The 25,350-nt window shown below is 27.4% G+C and overlaps 1 protein-coding gene across 4 annotated transcripts in view; it reads left to right on the top strand.

The window, feature by feature from the left end:
* The window catches only part of LOC111691225, a 519,435-nt gene that overhangs the window by 328,534 nt on the left and 165,551 nt on the right, over positions 1 to 25,350 (top strand). Inside the window, exon 1 of one of the 4 annotated variants that reach the window (XM_046956728.1) lies at positions 1,988 to 2,478. The exons of the other annotated variants lie outside the window; for them this stretch is intronic. The gene's annotated coding sequence lies outside the window, so the exon portion shown is untranslated. Of the gene's footprint in view, positions 1 to 1,987; positions 2,479 to 25,350 lie in introns of those variants that run through there. 4 annotated transcript variants of the gene reach the window in all.

Below are 25,350 nucleotides of genomic sequence, written 5' to 3'. Positions count from 1 at the left end.
TAACTTAAACTCGCATAACTCATTACTAAACTAAGATATCCATATAAAATTTGGTACAAGTATTGCTCTTATATACAGATTTGGATCGGTTCATAATTGGTCATAGCTCTCATACAAGGTCCCCTCCCGAAAATCACTTCAACTCGCATAACTCATTACCAAATCAAGATATTGATATAAAATTTGGTACAAGTATTGCTCTTATATACAGAAATATTACAATGAAATCTTTTTTGGATCGGTTCATAATTGGTCATAGCTCCCATACAAGGTCCCCTCCCGAAAATTACTTAAACTCGCATAACTCATTACTAAATCAAGATATTGATATAAAATTTGGTACAAGTATTGCTCTTATATACAGAAATATTACAATGAAAGCTTTTTTGATCGGTCCATAATTGGTCATAGCTCCCATACGAGGTCCCTTCCCGAAAATCACTTAAACGCACATAACTCATTACTAAATCAAGATGTTGATATAAAATTAGGTATAAATATTGCTCTTATATACAGAAATATTACAAAGAAAGATTTTTTCGATCGGTTTATATTTGGTCATAGCTCCCATACAACATTGTGAAATGTTTTTCCGGACGGTCCACAATTGATCATAGCTCCCATATAAGGTCCCTTTTAGAAAAACACACATACAAGGTTCCCTTCCGAAAATCAGAAAAAACGCACATAACTCATAACCAAATATTTATATCCATACATTTAGCAAAAATATTGCTCTTATATACATAAATTCACTATAAAATTGTTTTACGACCGGTCCATATTAGGTCATATCTGTCTTACCAGGTCCATAAAATCACTTAGATTCACAATATTTATTACCAAGTAGAATTCTGAAATATTGTCTTTATCTACATAATTCGTCATAGCTCCCATACAGAGTCCTTTTACGAAAATCTCTTAAACGCACATTACTTATTACCGAATTAAGCTATTGATACATAATTTGGCAAAAGTATTAGTTTTGTATACTTCTATAATAGATTTAACTTTTGGGATTTTTGCTATTAAAGACATGAGAAAACTTATTTCTACAAATATTTGATCAATTAGAAAAGTAATAACATAGAAGTAGCTGGTGGAGGGTATTTAAGATTCGGCACAGCCGAATATAGAACTCTAACTTGTTCTATTTTACAAGATACTTTTGGTATAGGAATATAAAAAATGGAAGAATATGAACTATACGATTAAATCTATAACGTACAAATTTCGAAATTTTGGATATCTTTAAAATTTCTCTTTACATGAAGAATATGTGTGCCGAATTTCATTGGAAACTAATATTTTGTAGTTACATTATATAACTTTTTTTAATTTTTTATCAATTAAGTTAATTATGAGCGTAAAACCTTAAATTTGTTCGATCGGTATAAATTTTTACTGCTTTTATAAAGGCTCAATTTGCAATTAAAAACCTTCTGATTAATGTAAAATATTTTGGAAAAACATAATTTTCCTAAGGGGTTTAACGTACATACCTTCTACAAATTTAATACAAAACAAGTACACTTAATTAGCATTTCACATTTCAAATTATTTATATACATATATATACACAAACATATTAATTATATAGGTCAACCAAAAGTTAACATTTATCTTATAAAAATTAGCTAAACATAGATAATTTAACTAACCTCCTACAAAATAATTTATTTGTGGAACTGAGACAACATCCACATCCCAAGTATACAACTCCCCTTCTCTCAAACTGTTAAGGACATTTGGTACATGTTCACTCACACATTTCTAACAGAAGCTGTAAACAGCTGTTTTGAGGAGTATACTTTTAACATTGGAATACGAGTATAAACATAAAACGACATAAAGAATTTCAAACACGAGCCACACAAACTGTAACGTAACGGTTGCAGATAGGCAGTCAGTCAGATGCTGTTGCAAATGTTTTAAGAAAATGTTAGTACTTAACGGTAACTCAATGCGTAAACAACAGTTGAAACGGTATAACGGATGATTGTTAAAAATACAAATATTGTAATGAAATTGTGTGTTTTTGTGCCTGAGTGTTAAAATTGTTGGTGTTTTGAAAATGGGTGTGATTTAAGATTGTAAAAGAAATAAAATAATAAAACTAAATTATTAAAAAAATATATAATATAATGTACATATGTTATTAAAATATATATAAATAACAAAATATATTAGAAAAAATGTCTATAAAAATAAAACATTGAATTTAAGAAAAATAAGATGGTGTATTTTTTAAGCACTTGTTATGTATTTGTGTTTTTTAGTGCATACCGGTCGGTCATTTAGCCATAAATCATTTAAAATAAATAAAAAGTTATATGTTAAATAAATGTAAATGCCATAATGTAATAAATATGGAATATAACCCACAATATTTTTGGAGACAACCCATTGCAATGTGACATCATAACACACTTCATAAAATGTTAAAGTATTAACAAACAATTATTTGGAAATTAAAATGTATGTAGGTGGTAACTATAGAAATTAAATCAGATATTAAAAATTGTAATATTTTTTATTATAACATATGCGTAATAATTCTATAAATGAATCGATTTTAAAAAATATTTATTGCGTTTTACATAAAAATTTTTTTCCTATGAGAGTTGTATTGAATTATATACCAAATGTGAACAAACACCATGATATTGTGAAATTTTGATTTTGCTACAATTTTTTCTAGTTCCAGTGGTTTTTTCAACAAAAAAATTTTCAAAACTTATTTAAATTATGGAGCAAATACATCATACATTTACAAAAAGTTCGACAAAAATAAAAATATGTTTTAATATTTAAACAGAATTTGAAAAAGTTAAATTTGACATAAAAAGTGGCTGTTAATCTGAACTTAAACAAAGTTTTTAAAAATGTAAAAAATAGGTTTATGTTTGAAGTTTATCAAAAAGCAAAAAAAAATAAATAAATAAAACACCACCCACACCAAAAATATAACGACAAAAAAATTTAAGTTGATGATGTTCCCGCCAAAAACGAAAATTTAGTTCGTTCTAAGACACCATATCTCCTTTATTTTTGCCGCAAGTCAATATTATGTTAGGGTCTTCGTAAGACGCTTTTAATGACATATTAACATATGCAATTACAAAAATATCTGCAAAAAAATTCACTAAGTGCATGACTAAAACACTGTCCGACACTCAAAATTTGACACGAAACTGATAATATACTTCTGCAACTATAAATTTAATGAAGAAAAACTGTGTATTTTGTTTTACATTTCCTGATCCTGTGACCATAAAATTTTAAAAAGTACATTTTTCAAAAAAAATATTTGAAAAAACTTCTACTGATCAAAAAAATTTCAAATTTGATGTTAAGTAAACCAGAAGAGTTGTAAAATATTTCGTAGAAATTTTATTTTATCCTATCACAATTAAGAGATGTAAATAATGTCTTTCAGATTTTGTTTGTTTGTTTTTTTAATAATTTTAAAAATGTAAATAAATATAAAAGGTTAAATGCTTTAAAAGACATTTTTAATATTTATTTATCTTGGCAGTATAAACAAGTAAGAATGTTATCGTGTGTCGTAAAGGCATGCTACCCTATAATCATGTTACCTTGGCGAGACCTCCGCCTTGGTGTTATTGCAATCCCAGGGTATAAAGAGGTGGCCTTTACCCCAGTCTGGACGAGACTGAAAAATTGGTTACAGTCTACTACTTGGCTTAGTCCTTGCATAGATTGCTAGAGGTCAGACCAGAGCACCGCATATTCTGGTGGGAAGTTGCCCGCAGGACTATGTCCTAGCTGGTCAGTTTGTTGAGGTTCCTTCGGGTTCCACGTAGTGTTTGTGGTTTAAACCCAAATTCGCGGGAAGAGTAAGTGGCGGTTAAAAAACTGATGCGTGATAATAGTCAATATTTTGGGATATGTTCGGTGCTATTACCGAAAACAACAGATACCCCACAGATGGAGTGACTGCGGGACTAAATGTTTGAATTGAGTTGGTAATTATTGTATATGGTATGGGATGAATGTGAAGTTCGGGCCTTACCCCACCCGTCTACCTAATGAATGTGTCGTATGTTTTTCTCTTATGAATGAGATGTGTGCTGGGTTCAATGATGATGAGTGAAAGGTATCATGTACATATGATACCATTGAATTTTCCTTCCTTGACCAGATATGTTCAGAGTATGAGTTAACTCTGTTCATATCAGAATTACCACAGTGTGTCCCTGTGAGTAAGAACAATGTCTACGGCTTATTAATGGATCGTACTTCGGTCTACCGGTTACGTCTGTAAGTGCTGTTGCCGAATCAACAGAGGCTATCCAATGGTCAGAGATTAGATAGCTCGAGTACTTCAACAAAATACTTGTGCATGGACTGCCAGAGCCAATGTACAAAAATTGCCTCCTGCGTTCTTTAAGTCTACCCAGTGGATGAAAAAGACCACCGTGAGATTAGGCCGTCAAGGCAGGTGCTCACGTTAAAACTATCGACATTCCTATAATCAGGGATATATCTACAATAGGACTTAAGTCAATTATTCCGGCGGCCCACTTGTATGTGGTTTTGGTAAAAACTTCGGCCAACATAGCATTTGGAAGATTTTTTTGGCTCGTAAGGCATGTGTCAAGTTTCATTTCACATTTTTTTACACAATTTTTAAGCCAGAAATAAGAGTTAATGACATTTTCATTCAATTAGAGAGGTATATTTTGGGTCATATGAAATATATTTCTGTTGAGTTTTGTCACTATAATCGTACTTTTAAAACAGTTTTGTATGCTTAATCTGTATTACGTGGCCACCAATACAAAACATACTGCAGCAATAGAAAATAATTGTGCAAAATTTCAGCTCCCTAACTATTTCTTTTTGGATTCGATTGTGATTTTAATAAATAGTCTTAGGATATTATAAGGACCCAGAATATATATACTTTTGTGCGTATACAACCAAAACTTTAATGTGTTACAAACGGAGTGACCAAATCAATACACAAACCTAACATTAAACGGCCCCCCCCCCCTCATATAAAAAAATTTGAACATATTTTTCAAATCTTCTTGTCGCTTGACATCAAATTTGGCATTGTTTTATCAGTGGAAGTGTTTTATAAATGTTCTTTCAAAAAAAATTAAAGTGCTTTGAAAAAGACGCAGGATCATGAAATGTCCTGCTTTTTAAAATATAATATATAAATTTATAATAAAATCAGATATATAAATACTCTTGTTTTTATTCTGATTTTAACCGATATATGACTTTGCTCTCACTTGACTATTTACCATAAACTGTGCGATATGCATATGTTTCCGAGGAATTGTACTAAATAAATCTATATTAATATCACTGTGTGTAATTTTTTAAGTCATGATTGAATAACCATATACGGACACCACTATATGATAAAAGATCAAAGTCATGCACTTTTTTAGTTATAGGCCCCCAAGGATTTAGGGTCTCGGTATCATTTTTGAGAAAAGTGATAATTTTCTCAGGCACACATCTTGCAAACCGTTCGAAATTTTGATTTACTCTCTGAGGGAATGTTGTTGCTCTTATCACAAAGAACCAAAATTGTGAATATATAATATCAAGAAATTATCTTCATGATCAGAATCGCAAAAATTATTATTTTTTAATTTTTTTCCTTGTTCAAGCTTATAAGTAACAAACCGTTTAAAGTTTAAGAAAACAGTTAACTACAAAAATGTACCTAAGATCTTAATTAACAACTTTCTAAAACACATAAACTTCCTAGGAATGATAGGTAAGTCGTAAAAGTGAAATGTTTCCTGAAAATTTTTTAATTTCATTTGGTTTTTCTTTACTTTAACATTATGGTGTCTCGTGGGCCACTTTTTAGGATTACTACCTCTATAACCATGAGTTTCAATGAACTAAATACGGGAAAATAAAAAACATTTTTTGAAAAGGTCCACAGTTCCTTACCTGCGTTTGAAAATCTTGATCTCAGTGCAATATATTTCATTCATTTTTATTTCTAATTTTTTTTCTGCAATCATTTGAAATTGGATGTCAAAAATTATGCAATTTTAAGCTTGTCATGGGAAAAATGAATAAAATTGTTGTTAGTGTATATCTGGTCCGCAAAATGACATTTATCGTATTATAAAGGGCATACAAATTTCAAAAAATTCTGAAATTAAATGTCTAATAATTTTTGGAATATTTTTCTGTATGAGCTAAAAATTACGACAATTTTGACACCTATTTCGATAAAAAGCAAAAGCAAAATGCCTCTCAAACTCACTAAAAATCATTTTGTGAATCAGAAATATTCTATAATTTTTAAAATTATTTTTCTCGTAATCAGCTTAAAATTACTTTTTACTTTTTTGACTTAATTATCATTCCTAAGAATTTCATATGTTCTAGAAAGTTGTTTATTAAAGTCTTAGGTGCATTTTTGTATTCTTGTCTTCATATTATTGGTTTTTTATCATATAGTGGTGTCCGCATATGGTTTTTTCTGTGTTGCACTGTGTATTTAAAAGTTTTCCTAAAATTTTTAATATTTTCAATATTTTTTAATAACCGCATAAACGATGATATATCATAGGAAACGCCTCTCAAAGGTCTCTCAGGTGATATCAAATTTGTTATTTTGTTTCTATAAAAGATGAACAAAATTTGAGAAATTTTAAAAATTACTAACAACAGGACAAAACTGTAGGTTTTTTACTAATTAAATACTTAATTATATATATTTTTTTTTTGATATATAGACTTTCTATATCTCAGGAATATTACGTTCATTATGATATGTCAGGATGGAATTCGACAATCAATCATTACAACAAAACTTTAAATATATTACATGTTTTTATACCCTATACCACTTTAGCGGGTCCGACCATCAGTCTGTCCGTCCGTTCGTTCGTCCCTGTAAACCATGTGATCAAACTACATGTCGAAATTTAATTGATAACTCAATGAAATTTGCACATGATATTTTATTGTTCCAGGGACGAAAATGAAAACGTTTAAGATGAGTTCATTATTTCAGCATATAGGGCATCTAAGTTCATAATTATGTTTAATATAAACGCATATCGACAAAAAAAGGGCAAAGCCAAGTTCGGTACTAGCCTTGATGACCTTCTTGAACTTTATAATTTTTCAACAATAAATGATTTAAGTATATCTTAGGTAAGGTACCATACAATATAAATGCTTTATTATGAAAACTATATCACATTTTATTCTTGTAACAGGTGTAGGGTATTACATGGTCGGCCTTGCTAGACTCTAATTTCTTACTTGTTAATCTTTAACAAATAAAAAATTTAATTAAAACTTCGAGAATTTGAAAACAAAATTCAACTGATAATTCTTATCTCCCAACTAAGTAGTTACTACTTCAGTCCTTTCTCTTAAAGTGTTGAAAGATATTTTCTACAAAAGTACAATTTTAATGTCAACATGCTTGACTTTTTGAAATTAACAGGAAAAAATCATTAAAAGAAATGAGAAATAAAAGAAAAATGAACACAAAATTGTATATTCATGATAGTAATAAAAATTCTTTTGTACTTTTTATTGTTATAGCAACATGACAAGACTACTGGGGGAAAAATGTGTTCTAATTAAGTTTCTTAAAAAAAGAACACCAGACAATGGTTGCAATTAACTGAATTTTTTTCCGTTGTTGCTCATACAATCCTGCTGCTGATAGCAAACAAAATAACACAGGAATATCAACAAATTAAAAGTGATTTAAATACACTACTAATTAAAATAGACAATTTAAAAATAAATGTAAAGAGTTGAAGGATATTTAACTATAAAGACATGAATAAAATATACTTTATATTATTTCCTTTTACCATATTTAAATAAATATGTATGTACATTAGAATGCCCCCGTTTTATGAAGGAAAAAGTAAGTGCCAATCTTCCCAATTAAAACGAAAATTTAATTGATTCTTAGATATTGTTTTTTAAAGGATAAAAAGGTCCTTTTTGAGGTTTTTATGATTTTTTTCATATGAAATATTCAGAAGAAAGGTCTGTGAGAGACGCTTTCAATTTGTAATAGCAAAAAAATCTAATTTTTTTTTTGAAATTTTTACATTGTTACACACATGATTATATTATTCGTTGATTACAATAAACAAATTTTCAATAAAATTTTCTATTTTCAAAATCCGCGTTTTTTGTGATTTTCTTTTCAAAATAATCAATAAAATAATTGAAATTAACTGAATTGTACAACTGATTTTTTTATAAAACTTTTAATTGATGAAAATCATCATTAAGTCTATACTTTAAACATGTAAGCAGAAATGCTAGAAGTTCTGCAAAAGAAAACTCCTATATACTATACTGAAATTTCCTATCAAAATGCGCTTTTGGAATATACTTATTAATAACATTATAGAGATTGGAACCGCTGGAATAGAAGATCCACCTACCAGTGCTACGCAGTCTGCAATTTACCAATTATTATGTTTAAAAAATCCACAGATACCCAGTTAAGGAAAACAAACAACCGCACATATTGCATATACGCAGTGTTACATTTATGCATTTTTTTAAATTATACTAAATGCTTTTTAGTATAATTTAGTTAATAAAAAAATTTAAAAAATTCTACATATTCTATACTTGTTGTGGTATGCAAAAATATACTATGAGAAAGTGACAAGTCCTTATAATTTCATATTATAAACGCATTAATAAGTCCCGTAAAGAGAAATATCAATCATTTTGTACATCAAGGTTTAGAAAATAGTGTCTAGTTTTTAAAATCTTCAATGACAAAGAACTTATGGTAAAATATGGATATGTACTTTTAAATATTAGTGTAGCGATTTAAGTTCATTAAAGTTTTGTTTAAATAAAATTTTCTAGCTTTACTGATATGTTTAAGGCATAAAAAAAACTTTCTGCAGGGGACCTTATATGGGGACTATGACCAAAAAATTGAATACAAAATAAAAATAATTTGCTCCAAACTTGATCACGAACAACATGTTAATTTCTGTTTAACTTGTTTTCGCTGCTGCCACTTGTATACGGGACAATTAGAAATCGGCACGACACTTACTATATTTGATACATTTCATCTAAAGAACACAGCAAAATATTTGTGTTAGCTTATATCAAATTATCTAAAAAACAAAATACGTATGAATAGAAAAAAATAAAACGTATTAAAAATGTATTTACCCACAATTTTCGCAACTACCGGGTAAATACCGGATAGAATCCCATATATAAAATATATAAACTTAAATTTATTTAAACGAAATAACAGTTGTTATAAACAAAAATAGAAAAAAAAATAATAATTAATATTTGTAACAATTGAAATTCATTGTTTTGTTATATTAAAAAAGTATATCAATTTTTTGTTCTTTTGTGGCATATTTTAGCATTTCGATTTTCAAGTTTAAGCATATTTTAAAATTAATTTTCTGGCAACACTGCATGTACGTATACAAAAACTAAATTACTATATGAAATTTTTTGATGAATGTCCATAACTAAACTTCCTATATAACTCCTAACAAATAAATTCTCATATAAATCAGCATTTATAGATGGGTATGACAAACCATAAGATATCCAACACGTATCTTTAATGGAGAACAAGGTCATATGCGGTCCCAGTATTACGAAAATCAACAACATCATTAGGTCTTATATAAAACAATTTTTGGAGAGATACAACAACATTTAACATATTAATGGCTCAAACGTCCTATTGGAGGATAGGTGAAATAATGGACCGATTTCAACCATAGGCTTCAATAGGGTAAAAAAATGTAAATTTCAAATTGGATCAATTTATTTTGAACACTGATGCCTGCAGTGCACAATGTTTTCATGGACACACGAAAAGGTGGGCATAGCTAAATCGATTCGAAAAGTGATTATGTGATATTTGTGGGACAAATAGTTTTGGGTGTTATATATATTGGCACAAACGCATAATACCCTCCCCACTGGTGGTGGTGTAAGGTATGCAAATCATTAAAACTATTAATTTTATCATACAATTTTTAAATCATTATTGGTATATCAATTATTTTAATTATATTTATGTTCCATGACCCTAAGGCAGACAGACGTCTGTCTAATTATTTCATAAGGCCACAGAAGTATTTTGATTTATACATTAATTAAGTTCAAATAACAAGTTACAAAATTTAAATTTCTTACAATGATATCATTATATAAGTCATTTTCTTACGCATTTGATAAATGACTGCTTCGTAAAATTTTAATCTTTTTGCAAAGTTAAGTGTACTAAAATATAGTCACCTTAAATGCAAACAACTTACTGGAGGGATAAAACGCTATATTATATAAAACCTATTGTTGTCAATAACACGTTTGAATATAAATATAACGCCTGACATTGCCTATGTTGCTATTGTTCAGATTTGTAAAAATTACTAAATTTTTATTATGGCATTTTGCATTTCATACTATAATATAATAAAATTTAAGTTTTTAAAGTAGACTTCCTACAATTGGCGACAACATGTATTTCTATGCAGTAAAACATTTTAAATTAAAAAGTTAATTTCTGGTTTTACGCCTTTTTGCATTTCAGGTAACGATATATATGTATATACGGTCATAAATGCTGGCAATAATATACATATAGAAGTACATACATATATGTATCTCTTTCCTTAAGCCACACCCACTACTTGAGGTTTAAAAATCTCAAAAGCAAAACTTTAATCTTAAAAACCACAACTTGCTGCTATACTTAATAATGGTCACGCTTTAAGCTATCATAATCACTGAAGGACATCATAAAGTCGGTCTCATCTTATTATCCCTATTCATAAGAACGATACTCAGATGAACATCTAAGGAAGAAAAAATATATTATATTTCAACTTTAAGTAAAACAAACATACACACATGTTTAGTCTCGTAAATAAATGTTATTTCTCTATGACTATGTAAAGTTTTTTCTTTTTTGCTATTTGTAAAAAATTCTATCTATGTCATAGAGAAATAAAAACTTTTACTTTATTTTAGTTGTCGTTTTATATATTTTTTTCGTTATTTTTTTCATTATTATTTCATATTCTTTTGCCGGGAGTGTTTCAGGCAAAAACAAGAACTATTTGTATGAAAGTTTTATTTTCATATGTTCATACATGAATATTACGGTGGTATCAAAAATTAAGCTAAAATTCAGATATGTAATTGCAAAAGAAACTTAATTTGTAATAGTATCAAAAAAGATAGGGAAAAAAAAAAGATTTTCGGCTCTAATATAATCCTAATGATAAAATGGTGAAATATTTAAAAGAAGATTCGACCAATTTAATCTGATTGCTTTATTTAAAATAAGGTAGGAAAATTTCTTATTACCAAATTTATATCTTCTTCAAAAAAGTAAGAGAGCGGTGGATACCAAGACACATCTCTCAATTTTTAACAAGGTACAATGATTAGCTTGTCTTTCGATTAGGGGGCTTGATATATGTGAAATGCATTTTTGCAAAATTTGCTCTACGACTTAAACAGTCGAATGAGTTAAAGAATCGTATTAGTCACGACATCATCTTCCAAAAGATAGACAGACCAATCCTGGCCCATGATTTAAAACCAGAATACCGACATGATATTCTATCTCCTGATGATTTTATCAAAATTAAAAGATTTTTCGGCTTTGAGTGAAAGTGATTGCTCCGGTCCATTCTGACAAAGATTAGGCTTCTCACGGTTATAATTACAGACCACTGCATGATGAGACATATGTTGGTACGTATAGGATACCCACATAGTCAACAAAATTCTGCTTTTATGTACATGAATTTTTACACGAGGGAGCGTATAATCTCACTCTCTCGTAAACATTTACAAAACTTAAACCTCAACTTTTACAACACCCTGTATAAGTATGCATATGTTAAATGAGTTTATTCAAATTTAGTATGCGTTTCACAATTGACTTTGGATTTTGTTCCATAACGCTTTATATTTTAGATTTTGTTTTTGTGTTTATTTTCATTGCTCAACATTGTTATAAAAATGTAAATTTTTTTATCAAAATGGAAATCTAGTTTGTTCCGTTAGTGTTTTTATTAGGTGGATGCAAATAAAAAAAAGAAATTGAATTTATATATAATGTACTTTTTATATCCTTTGATTCACAAATTGTTAAAAGCATTAGCATAGGATATTATAAAAGAAAGAAATATATAAATAAATAATTAATGTACAATCATAACAAGTATTTTTTTTCGATTTTGTGAACAACATATTTATAAAAATAATCTAAAATTTAAAATAAGTCTACAAACTTCTTTTAAACTTTTCTAAAATTTTTATTTTACTATTCCGCATAAAACTCATTGCATAGCTAATTTTGTTTCCAACAAGTAAATTCTTAAATGACATTAATTTAAAAAATTTAAATTTAAAACATGTTTTAAAACAAAAAGTTTAAGCAAAATATAATACTTAAAACTCTTCAATTGAAAAACAATAAAAGTCTTAACTTTCTTTGTATCGAAAGGTCAACATGCTGAGTCCTTTTATTCATTAGTATTCACTAGACAAACAATTAATTACCTAAATGTCATGATTCTTGATCGAAATTTTTCCAGTTTTTCTTAAATCACTTAAAATTGTTATTAAACGTTTTTTGTCCATACAAGTTCGTTAAAACTTTTGTTATCCGGCTTATTTGAAATAAAATAGAAAAACATTAGAGTAATTAAAAACCACTTAAATATTCATTCTGTCATCAAGTTAGTGTCCTTCATCATTCAGGCAATGACATCAACCATATAACGGCACCAAAACCAGCTAGGAGGAGAATAATTTAAATAAACACTTTGTTCACACAAACGCTCATTCATACACATACATACTTGCATATATAGGTACGAGGACGGGCACTAAAAATACTTTGATATATAAAGAATTAAACTGTAAATGTTAATAGTAATTCTCAGAAGCCCATATATGAAAATCTTAGAAAATCCACTTCCATATACTTATCTTAAGATAATATATTTAATTTTAAACGAATTCTTAGATTAACCTTCACCAGTTAAATGACCAAAGCTGAATAGCTAAAGCAATTACATTAACTAAATAACCCTTTAATACCACACACATACCATACTTAGAAAACAGACTAACAAATATACCACAACAAAATGTTACAAAACTAAAAGGACATCATCTGTCACCGTTAGAATAAGGACATAAAATAATTATTTAGAAGGATTCGAAGGAAAAAAATATAGATAGAAAAATGAATAAACAAGGGTTTGATTACATTTAAAACTTTAAATAAATTTCAAAAAGCAACAAACAAAAACAAATATCTATGTAAAGCGAGTAACCAGAAGATGAAAATGCTCACACTAGCACAAACATAAAACCACATTTATTTGTTACACTCACTGCTTTATCAAGTGTTTTAACCTAAATTAACTTTTACGTTTATTTACGCCCCTTATCTATTCTTCTCTTTTTCTATTTTGCACCATGAGCACAAAACAGCAACAAAAACTATTGATGTTCACAAAGAACTACATTTTTGTCTCTTAAAAATATATAATATACAGTGTGTGACAAAATAATGGAAACTTTTTCTCAAACTCAAAACTTTAATAGGAAATTCTTTTTTTAGAATTTTATTTGTATATATCCTTATATACCCAAATTAATAACATTTCATGAATATAATTAAAAGAACAAGTAAAAAGTTATAGTCGGGCGAGGCCGACCATATAGTTTTCATAAAGCATTTAAGTTGAATTGTACCTTGCCTTAGATATACTAAAGCCATTTACTGTTTGATAAAACTGTGGATATTTAAGTAAAATTTTGATGGGGCTTTTTAGAGGGGCTAGAGTCAAATGAGTTCCTATAATTATAAAGTTTATCAGGGATATCAAGACTAGTATAGAACTTGGTTATGCAGCTTTTTGTCGAGATACGAGTATATTAAACATAATTATGAACTTAAAAGCCCTATTCGGCAGGTTCAGTTCTATGGGGCCTAGGTGAAATAATGAACCGATCCATTTACATAGATTTTCTCTGGGGTTGATATATGGTGAATAGGCAGGCCACTTTAATATAGGTATAATTTTTGAGTCTACCCACTCGATTGCATCTCTAAAGTTGGCTTTTATGGCCATTATCGTTTTTAAATCTCCAAACTGCGGGCCTAGTTTCCACAGAGGAGGAATACTTCATGATTTTTTAATGGATCTCTACCTTATACCATACATAAGGTAGAGATCCGATAAAATTAATTTTAAATTTGATTTGTTTCATTAAATATTAATCACAGACCAACAAAAATTTGGTGAAATATTAAAAAAGTATTAAAATCGTTTCTTATTTTGCTTTCTAAATCGGAAATCTAGCCATTTTTTTAATGAAATAAAAAATTAATTCCAAAAAATTCAATATGAGGAATATCTTGAAATAACAGTAAACAACGATGCTTTTTACATAGCTATTTTGCATTTTTTTTTTTAGTAAAAGTCTTCTTTTCTGGAATAGTTCAAAAGTTTCCAATGTTTTGTCAGTTGCATGGAAATAAATAAAAGTTATTTGGTTTTCCTTTTTCTGAATTTAATTAATTATTTTTTCGCTTTTTTGTTAATTTTGTTAAATACATGTATAATAATAAAAATTAATAATTATTATTAATAATATATCAACAATAACTTTAGAATTTCAACCATTTCTGAAATATTTGAAAAAAGTTTCCATTGTTTTGTTAACCACTGTATTGTTATGTACATATTAATCATATACCTACATATATATGTATATGTTTATTCAATTTGTTGTTTTCTTTTTTATATTTTTTCGAAATCACACAGAAAAGCGCAAAATTTCTTGATGATAAAATTTATTTGTACGAAACGAATGGAAACAAAAAAACTTGACAACTTTAACTTGCAAAATAGTTAACAGAAAAAAGACAATGAAATAAAATTTTTTTAAATAAACAACTTTTTAATTCTAGAGTACGCTATAGAAAAATAAGACACTTTGCTCTATTCGGCTTAACAAATTTGGATCAAAAATTATCTAAATAATTTATCAGTAGATAATTCTAAAATTGTTCAAAATTTACCTTTAACCCTTTGACGACCAAACCTTTTTATGGCAAGTATAATTGCTTATGGTCATCAAGGGTTAAGATGACTCGAAGTATTTTACAACAATCAAAAATACATCTTATGCCTCATTATATTATGCTTCGATGTTGCACATGGAAAGACCAACAAACATATACCCTATTTTACCACTAATTGTATGGAGAGTATAAAATATGAAAATATAAACAACTAATAATGACTGACCACAATGTACCCTGTACCAGTGTGTATGTTAAAATTGTGGATTATTTTTTTAACAATCAAATATTTTACCTTAATTCCGAAATATTTTAAAATTTGTTTGATAAAAAAGTAATATTCTTAAAGAAGACTTACATATATAAAAGAAAAGGTAAATATGCCCCATCCTTATAAATTATAGTATAGCTATTTATGATGACATTAAAGTTATTTTTGAAGAACTATGTCGCGATATTAGTGTTTAAACTTTTTTCTGTTAAAAAAGAATATGTTCCTAATTTTACAAAATCATATTTTATCAAATCATCTTGGACGAACAGACGAACAGGTATAGATTAATAGATCCAGAAATGATTCTGAACTTGAGATGCGCGTAGGGCCCATATTTTTCATCAACACAAAAGAATACGCTATAAAAGTGTAGGGTATAATAAAAAGCAATAAATATTTGCTTAAGTATAGTATAGGTATGGGTCATAGTCTGTTTTTCATTTTATTTATTGCTTTTTGGAAATTAAAATGCTAAATAAACCACTGAATATTAAATGAAGCCTATTTATTATATTTTTTTCAATTTACATGCTTAGGAGGCTTGTAAAGAGACACCTTAGCGTATGAATAATGTGTTTCTATATTATTATAAAGTATACGTAATTATCATTAGCAAGAAAGATTCCATTTTTATAACCTCTCACATCATCAGTGGTGATAGAGGGTATATAAAACTATGGGTCAAATTCTGAGTCGATTTACCTATGTCCGTCTCTCTGTCTGTCAGTCTGGCTGTCTGTATAAAACGCGCTCATGTAAAAACTAAGCTAAGTAAATTAATAAATTCCGCCGAAAGATTTCTAGGCAGTTTGGTATCGAAAATGAGCAAAATCGGTTCACATCGGGAGAAATTATGAATCAATATTTAAAATATGTAACTACAACAGAAGACTGTCACTACACTTTTGTTTCTCCATTAAAGCTTGATACCGGTTAGCAATTGCCGAAATCGGTTCATAAGGGTTATGACCCTTCCCTAATAGAATAGAAATGTTACAGTAAAAATAGATGTTACTATATTTGTTCATAGCTCCCATATAAAGATCCCCTCCCAAAAATCACTTAAAGACCTATAACTCATTACCTAAATAAGATAATTATACGAAATTTGCCATTTTTTTCGATCGGCCCACAATTGGTCATAGCTTCCATACAAAACCTCTTCCGAAAATCGCTTAAATGAACATAACTTATTACTTGATTAAAATATGTAAGCAAAATTTGGCACAGATATTACTTTCACATAATTAATATATCTATACAAAATCAGGTAAATTTATTACTTCTTTACACAGAAATGTAACTGTAAAATATTTTGCTATCGGATCACATTTGGTCATAGCAGTACAAGGTTCATTTTAAAAATATTTAAATAATGATATCCATGCAAAATCTGTCTAAATCGGAAGACATTGATTTTTAAAGTTGGGTCACTTGACACGAAATTCCCCATATACTAATAAAATATTTATGTATTATACACATAAATTTTTAAAATGAAATACATTTAAATTCGCACCATTTATTTTATATTTTCTTTCAATAACATTCCATTTCATCTACTCAGATAATATATCTAGAGAAAATAAATTCTTATACATTTCTTACACTTAACCTCATAGATTTGTTTGTTAGTTCTTGTCTTGTCAAAATAAAACAGTTAACAACAATTTCAAAAAAACAAATTTGAACATAAAAATAACAAGAAAAAACTTTAAGATAGCCTTAAAATCTGTTGTAAACAACAAGTTGTGTGTATCGTATTTTTTTGTATTTTTTGTTAACAAATCAATGGCTCTATTTTTCTTTAGTTGAATTACAACATAAACTTGAAATGTTATAGTAACAAAAAACAGAAGAAAACGAAATAAATGGCCTTTGTACAAAACCTACTTGTAGAAAATCATGACCATTTTATCTTTCCAAGATAAGTTGAGAGGATTACAGCTGTTACAATAACAAAAGTAACAATAGAATCAGTTACAAAGATATACAATAATAAACAGCTACAGAATTTAAGACATCAACAACATTTGAAATAAATGTTGCAAAAAGGAAATAGAAAATGAAACAAGAAAACACTAAACAGTTTGAGCCTTGAAGATATTCTATGTTACAAAAGTTTGCTGTTGTAAAATTTAAGAAAACTGACATGTAGGTAATTAGTTTTTTAAAGGAATTTAAGGACTAGTGTTATGTTTAAGTATTATTAAAGATTAAGCTATTTATATAGAGTAAAATATGATGAAAAACTGATCAGATTGAACAAAGGTACTTTTCATAATTGACATAAAATCATTGTAAACAAAATTACGAGAAAATCAATACATAATCTAAGCTAAAAATTAAAGCAACTTCTCAAAACTTGTTTTATTTAATCAACCAAAATTTTATTGTAACTCCTGCAATATGTATATGACAATAAAAATACAATTTAAACTGTTACCATTATCTTATATATAAGTATATGCAAAATGATATCTGATACCGCATTCAAACACTTCCATATACATACAAGTACATGACAATACCACAAACAAATCACTTCTAAACGTTTTCAAAAACTCTTGACAGATAAAACGAAATTGAAATTGTAATGAATACCGCGACACAAATTGCTTGAAGAGTATTTATATGAAAAAATCTTTAGAGATTTCCTCAGATAAGAGTAAAAGGTAAAAAAGCAACGGATGTTTTAATTTAAAACACAAAATTATTTACATATCTATTTAATTCATGTTGTAAACAAAAATAGAATACTAAAATATTATGTAAAACCATTAACAGTTTTAATAGCAAATGTTTTATGTAATTGGGTTATGAACTGAATATTAATACTTAAGGCAATAAATAAAATTATCAATTAGATTAATGTTCACTTAAAGCTTCTTTTTATAGATAATAAATGTGCTAAAGTGTCAAAAGAGAAATATTTTATTATTATTTTAAAAATAAAAGAAACTAATTCGTTTTTAGCACATCGCAATGTTGGTTTAAGATCCAAAAAATTATATATATTGTGGGTCCATATCAAATTTCAATGCGTTCTAGCCATATACGTTTGCTAAAAAGATAATGGAGTCCAAACGGAAAGAGCTAGAGAGCTGAAATTTAGCATACAACCAGGAATTGACCTCCATATAAGGTCCCTTTTAAATAATTACCATAAAACAACCAATTGTAGACCGATGTGCCAACGGATGTCTTGATCTTGTGGGTAAAGGACCTTGTATCATACAAGTTATATGAGAACCGCTTTACTACAAATTTTACAGTCAATTTTCTGTATGAATGGAATAGATATGATTATTTGATAAAGAGTTGTATGCTTTTAAATGAATTGGGACCTTGAGGGACTAATTACATAAGTCATCAAAATCAAACATTTTGCTGTCTTTTAAGTAAAAATAGCTAATTCCAACCGCTGAGTTCAAAATTCGATTAGCTCTAGTTTTCGACATATTTTGATTTCTGTACACACACTTACGACACTTTTAGGAAGTTTTTACTTACTTTTGCAGAACTGGAACTTATTTCAAAGTTTTTTTTTAACATTCTATAGGATGTTAATACCTATACAAAAAAATGTACATTTGTATCGGATGTATTTAAAATTGATACCCGATTCATAACTTTTCCCCATGAGAACCGATTTTTCTAAGGATATCAAAGAACACTTAGGCAGAATAAGATTAAATTTCTTTACTTTGTTTAATCTTGAGTGTGTTTTACAAAGACGAACATATTTAAATATACTCAGAATTAGATAATGATGGTATTTCACACGGAATCACAAATTATAATATTCTTACTTCTGTTGAATGTTTCCTTTAAGCAATTTATTGATGAAAGACAAATTTTCTTAAAAATAATAAATTTTATGAAAATTATCATTTAACCTTCGCCTTACCAAAACCCACCCGGGTGACCTTTCCGTTTTTATTTCTTTAATATCTTAGCCAAATTTGCTCCGATTTAAGAGAAATTTTGACTCACTGAACAAAACTTAGATTTCTTTCGATTTATATAGAAAAAGTTTAATATTTTTGACTTTTAAACGGATTTTTTATTTTAGTAAATATAGTATCTAATAGTTCATTTAATTATCTATAATTATTATATTTATGAGTTCTTGTCTCTTAAAAACATAAAAAAGACAAGAACACCCGTATGGGGTATTGGTAAACGACGAACATAAAAATTTTTAATATCGTTTGCAAAAGCCTATGCGAAAATTTAAATATTTCATTCGTCATATTTATTTGTAATTATATTTTATTTTACTTTTGTAAATACAGTCTTTAAATTTGCATTAAATAACCATCAATTAATTCATTTACGATTCTTTATCTGTTAAAATCATATAAGAAAAAAGGTTACCCGGGTGGGTATTGGTAAATGATGAACATAAAAACCTTTGGTAAGGCGAAGGTTAACCAAGATATTTTGATCTCTATATTAAATTTTTTAAATAAAAAATGTATAATTTTATATTTATTCAGCTTAAATTTTGTAGAAATCTCTATTTACTTTTTTATGGAAAACTTAATATTTACAGCAGCCTGTGATATTTTTATAAGAAAAATCAATTTACGTTTATTGTTTCACAATAATCCAGTGTTGACATGAATAATCAATAAGACTCTTAAATATAAATAGAATAAAAAATTCAAAAAATACTCTTCAACACTTGCTGCCAAAAGTACTTTTCATTTTAAAATTATTTTGTTTATACATATATATTTTTTTTACTTCTTCTGAAACCTTATTGTTATCTTTATTTTTGTTGTTTGTTATTATATAAGTCTATAGGTTAATAAGATAGGTATTATATGTTGGTAGTTACATATGTAACGGTGGTATTATAAGTAATAAAATCTTTTTATTCTTTGGTGTTTATTTTATGCTAAAACTATCAAATCACATGAACAATTGCGAGTTAGTATTTTCTGGTCTAAATTTAGGCTAATTTTAGAACTACTACTAATCTACTACATATATATAAATATATACTGACTATATAATATGATCTTAGACAATATATAAGTATTTTAAAATGTTGTAGGATATCATAAATTCGTTCTTAGACGACTTTAAATGTTGTCTTGTTTATTTTGTATTTATAGCATGTTTAAATTTCCTGTTTCAAGGATGTCTCCTTTTGTTTGTATTCTTGTGTTTACACGATGGTTTTTAAACATTTGACTTTTGGATGGCAAACGACAGATGTTCATACGCTTTTGCTTTGTCTTTTTATGTTTTTTGCTCTCTGCCTATTGTATTGGAAAATGTAAAAAACGGGAAAGAAAGTTTACATTTTTACATACATATATGTTTATGGTGTCATGTAGCTGACATTAGGCTTAAAGTTATTTGGGTTTAAAAATGTGAAATCAGTTATATATTGAAATAAAAGTAGAAAATATTGAAAATTGAAAAATCCCTTGAAATTATTTTAATAAAATATGAGAAGTTTTTAATGTTTTTTCAATGGTGTTAAATTTTTCTTAAAGCAAAGGCCATACCATTAAAAAACCCGATTTGATTGAAATGGGGAATATAAGCCTGAATTTATTATTTAAAAAATTCCAATTTATTGTAAGGACACACAGACGGACGGATGGAGGCACTGACAGATGAATATAGATTATCGACTAAGGATTTAAATTACTTTGTAGTGTCTCAGACAACGTTTTAAATATACTCATAACTGGTGAATGTTATCATATAGCCGAATGTGTGCGAAAATACTTTTTTACTTGTTATTATTATAGCAAGTCTAAACATATCCGAACATCATACTTTAGTATAAAAATAATTTTATTAAATATTAAATTTCTATTAACATATTTATTCAAACTTTAACATATGTAACTGCAAAATCTACACATATAATAAATAAAAATATATTTATGTATAATTTTTTGTTTATTTTTTAACTTTAATAACAACAAACAAGATAGTTTTTTATAAGCTTTACATACTATTTTTCGTTGTTTGTTTTTTTTATATACATATATATTACTTTTTCATACAATAATTTGTGGAGCAGAAACACTTATGAATTCATGCAATTAAAAGTTGTTACTTGCGGTTTTTTCCTATTTTTTACTGAATAAATAAATATGTTGGCTCCTGCATCTCCTCTTCTGATGCCGCTAGTTTCCGTTGCGTTAAACAGTACAGTGTACATTTTATGTTATATTTACATATATTCAGCAATATTTTAATATAAACAAAATAAAATATAAAGTCACATTTAGTAACGACAGCTACAAAATACGTTGCACAACTAAAAAGTTGTAACGTGGTAAAAACGCAAAAAAAGTTTTTTAAAGGCTGCTGCCTTGTTGAAATCGTAATTGAGGGTAATTAATGTTTAATGATATTTTAAGTAGTTAATTTCATTTTGCAGAGAAATTAAAAAAACGAAAATATAAAATGTAAAAATGTTTAACATTGGACCTTAATTTAATGGTAAAACATTTACTGTGTGGCAAAATTAAATATAATGTAGTAAAGTGTAACCAGCCGCAGTTTATTATATGTATATATATAACAGACTATGATTTATATTAGTTGGGACATAAGTTGTATGAACATGAAGTGCAAATTTGCAAATAATTTAAGGTTTTACAATATGTGGGACTAGTGCGGACTATAGTATGTGTTAAAACTTAATGATATGTTTCTTAACGCGACTATCAGATATATCTAATCTAAAGTTTATAATTTTCAAAACTATTTTATAGTTTTTATCATCATTAACAGATGAATATTTTACCATATACAATTTTTAAATACTTTACGTCATTTACTCCATATATAAAACATTGTTTTATGTTATTGTTAATACCAATAATTTTTTTTTGGAAAATAATATAATTTATAATGCAATAATAATATTAAAGAATTTATATATCAAACAATCTCATTTCCATCGAAAATCTTCAAAAGAATGAGTGGCTCTCTAAAAGCTTAAGCCATGCGAAATTGTATATCCTTTAGATTTAAATACGTATGAGGCAAACTGTAGCAGTATCAAAATATACGGGTCATTGGTTTATGATGTGTCTGCAAGAATCTTACATTTTTTTCTTTTACCAAAATTTCTATTTTGACAAATAAGGGTCGTTCATTTTTCGCAATTTTTCTTAACAACATAATGTGATATCATATTTCATCAATAATGTACCAAAGCAATTGTTTTTTATATTATTTTTCTACTTTTTTAAGTTTCATCTTACGTACTTAATACGAAATTCCTTAAGGGATTACTTATATTTATTTTTTAGGTATTTACTTTACGGCTCCTGTTTTATACGCAGAAAAAAAACTGTTGAAATATGATTATGTTTATGATTATGATTATCGTTATCATATTATTTTTATACAGAATAATACCCAAGATTATTGTAGTTATCATTGACACTGATACATATAAATATAAGTAATTCAAATGTGTTCAAAAATGTGAGTACATATGTACATACATAAGTATAAAAAAAATGTGTATGTACATAAGTTTGTAGAAAAAATACTTGATTATTTATACAATTTTTGTTTTATATACACAATGTGTATAAAGGCATTTGGGTGACCCAATAAACAAATTTATTTTGAATAAAAATCAATAAACAATAGATTTTTACAAAACTAAGTGAAGTGAACCGATTCATTATGTACTATATTTCACTACTAATACTATTAGGTAATTTATGATAAAATCTATTGAGAAGCTATAAACTAAGGGTTTCTTGTTATGAGAATGTCATCACTAAGTTGACTGCTTTCGATACGGAATTTCAATATACAAATCTATGTATTTACATTTAAACGGATTCTCTTGAAGAAGAAATTTACTGATTTCAAACTATAACTGAACTAAAACCGAGCTATAACTAAACTAGGACTGAAGAAATTGTTAATATTTTAAATAAGAAATGTTTACCGATTTTATTTTAATTTAAATTCTTATGTCAGAACTTCCAAATTTACTGATTTTATGAAAATTATTTCTAATGATTTCTCCATAGAAACCTTTTTATATTTTTTGTTCAATAAATTATAACAAAAGAAATGTATGTTTATACACAACATCAAAGAGTCTATTGTATTGCATACAAATATTTGTATTTATTGGGTTATCCGTGAATTGTTGATATTGTTTTCGTTTTTTTTTTTTTCTCCTCATGATATTGTTATTATAATAATTTTTCGTCATGGTAATCATTATTAAATATGCTAAAACAGCGTAAAATATACAAATCTTTTTTCTTCTAAAGTTTTGTTTATATTATTTTTTACTTTTGGTGAAGTACGCAATATACAAGTTTTCTTATATTCTTGTATTTATAAATTTGAATACATACATATAAAAATACTTTTTTCAATGACAGTTTATAACTTCTAGTGCCAGCATGTGTGTTTCCACAAAAAAAAATAAATCTCAAATGCCGAGTACGATGCCGCCATCATCAAAGATTTGCCACGTGAATTGTTATTATCAAGCGACTTGACTTGTATACAAGTGGAAATATATTAAATAATGTAAAAAAGTGGAAAAACCCACATAAATATAAATTTATATACCGACATATGTATATAAAGGTTTTTCTTGTTTGGCTTTTGAAACGAAATTATGCGTAATCAAAATTATGAGATTTATAAGTACTTCAAATATAAATTATTATTTTATAGAAATATACATATTTTTTTTCTCCTGCCTACATAGAGGTTCAAGTTGTATTTATGAAAAATAAATTAAAATGTTACTTCAGAGGGCATATTTTATAAATGTTTACTTAAGAGGAAACAAATGTTATTGAATTTTTGTTTAACGTTTATGAACACATAATGTGAAAACAAGCAAAATGATTTAAAACAGCCACTATTGTGCTTTCAATAATTAAACAGAACAAGTAAGAATTTCTTGGCCTCTAGTAGGGGAGTTTAGAGAAAAAACCCAAGCTTATCCTTTCCTTTGAACTCTATTATGTTTTCTACAGACAAATGACTATATTGTCTTAGAATATAACAAGAATATATAAGTACATATATCATATTGTTGGTTTACAGCCATTCTTTTAATGATCCATATTTTAATAATCACGCTAAATCTAAGTAGTATTTTATCAGTACTCAAAAAATATTGGCTGAAAACCACACATGCGAATGAGTAATTTCAATATTACTCATACGCACACAACGCTTATAGATATAAATTTACATTGTTGTTATTAATACTAATACTTGGGCAAACAATAGATATTGATTTTTCATACCATTTATTTACTATTAAATATTTTGTTCTTCCTTTTTTATTTTTCTATTTTTATGTTTTGTTATTCTACAAATTATTCCATGAAATGTAGCTTAGAGGCTCTTCAAACAAGAAAAACACACAATATTGCCACTTTTTCCACCGCATAACACAACACTTAAAATGATGCCCGTGCAAATTTACAAACAAGCGAACATTTTTACAATTTTTATTTTCTAAATTATGTGGTCTATGTCACTCACGTACTTTGTTTTTGTGGTTGTTTGTGAGTTTATGTTATTCAATATTTTGAGTTTCAACAATATTTAAGTATTTTTCAAATACGTGGCTAACAAAGAATATATAGTCACTGTTAGAATAAATTGTTATCAACTTTAAATTATATTAAAATGACCATCTATAATAGTTTTATAATTTGTATCACTATAGAAATGGAAATAATCACTAAAAATTAATATTACATTGCATACAAAAATCTATTTTGACATGTTAATTTTTATTAAAATTAAAGCAAAACAAAGACATAATACAACTTATCGTTAATATATTTTTATTGTGAAAGCCTAAATTTATACATTAGTTCAGTTCTAGTTTAGTTCTAGTTCAGTTCTAGTTCAGTTCTAGTTCAGTTCTAGTTCAGTTCTAGTTCATTTCTAGTTCAGTTCTAGTTCAGTTCTAGTTCAG

Source organism: Lucilia cuprina, chromosome 2, assembly GCF_022045245.1.
Source record: "Lucilia cuprina isolate Lc7/37 chromosome 2, ASM2204524v1, whole genome shotgun sequence".
Classification (NCBI taxonomy): Eukaryota; Metazoa; Arthropoda; class Insecta; order Diptera; family Calliphoridae; genus Lucilia; species Lucilia cuprina.
This window is presented reverse-complemented; position numbering and strand designations above follow the sequence as displayed.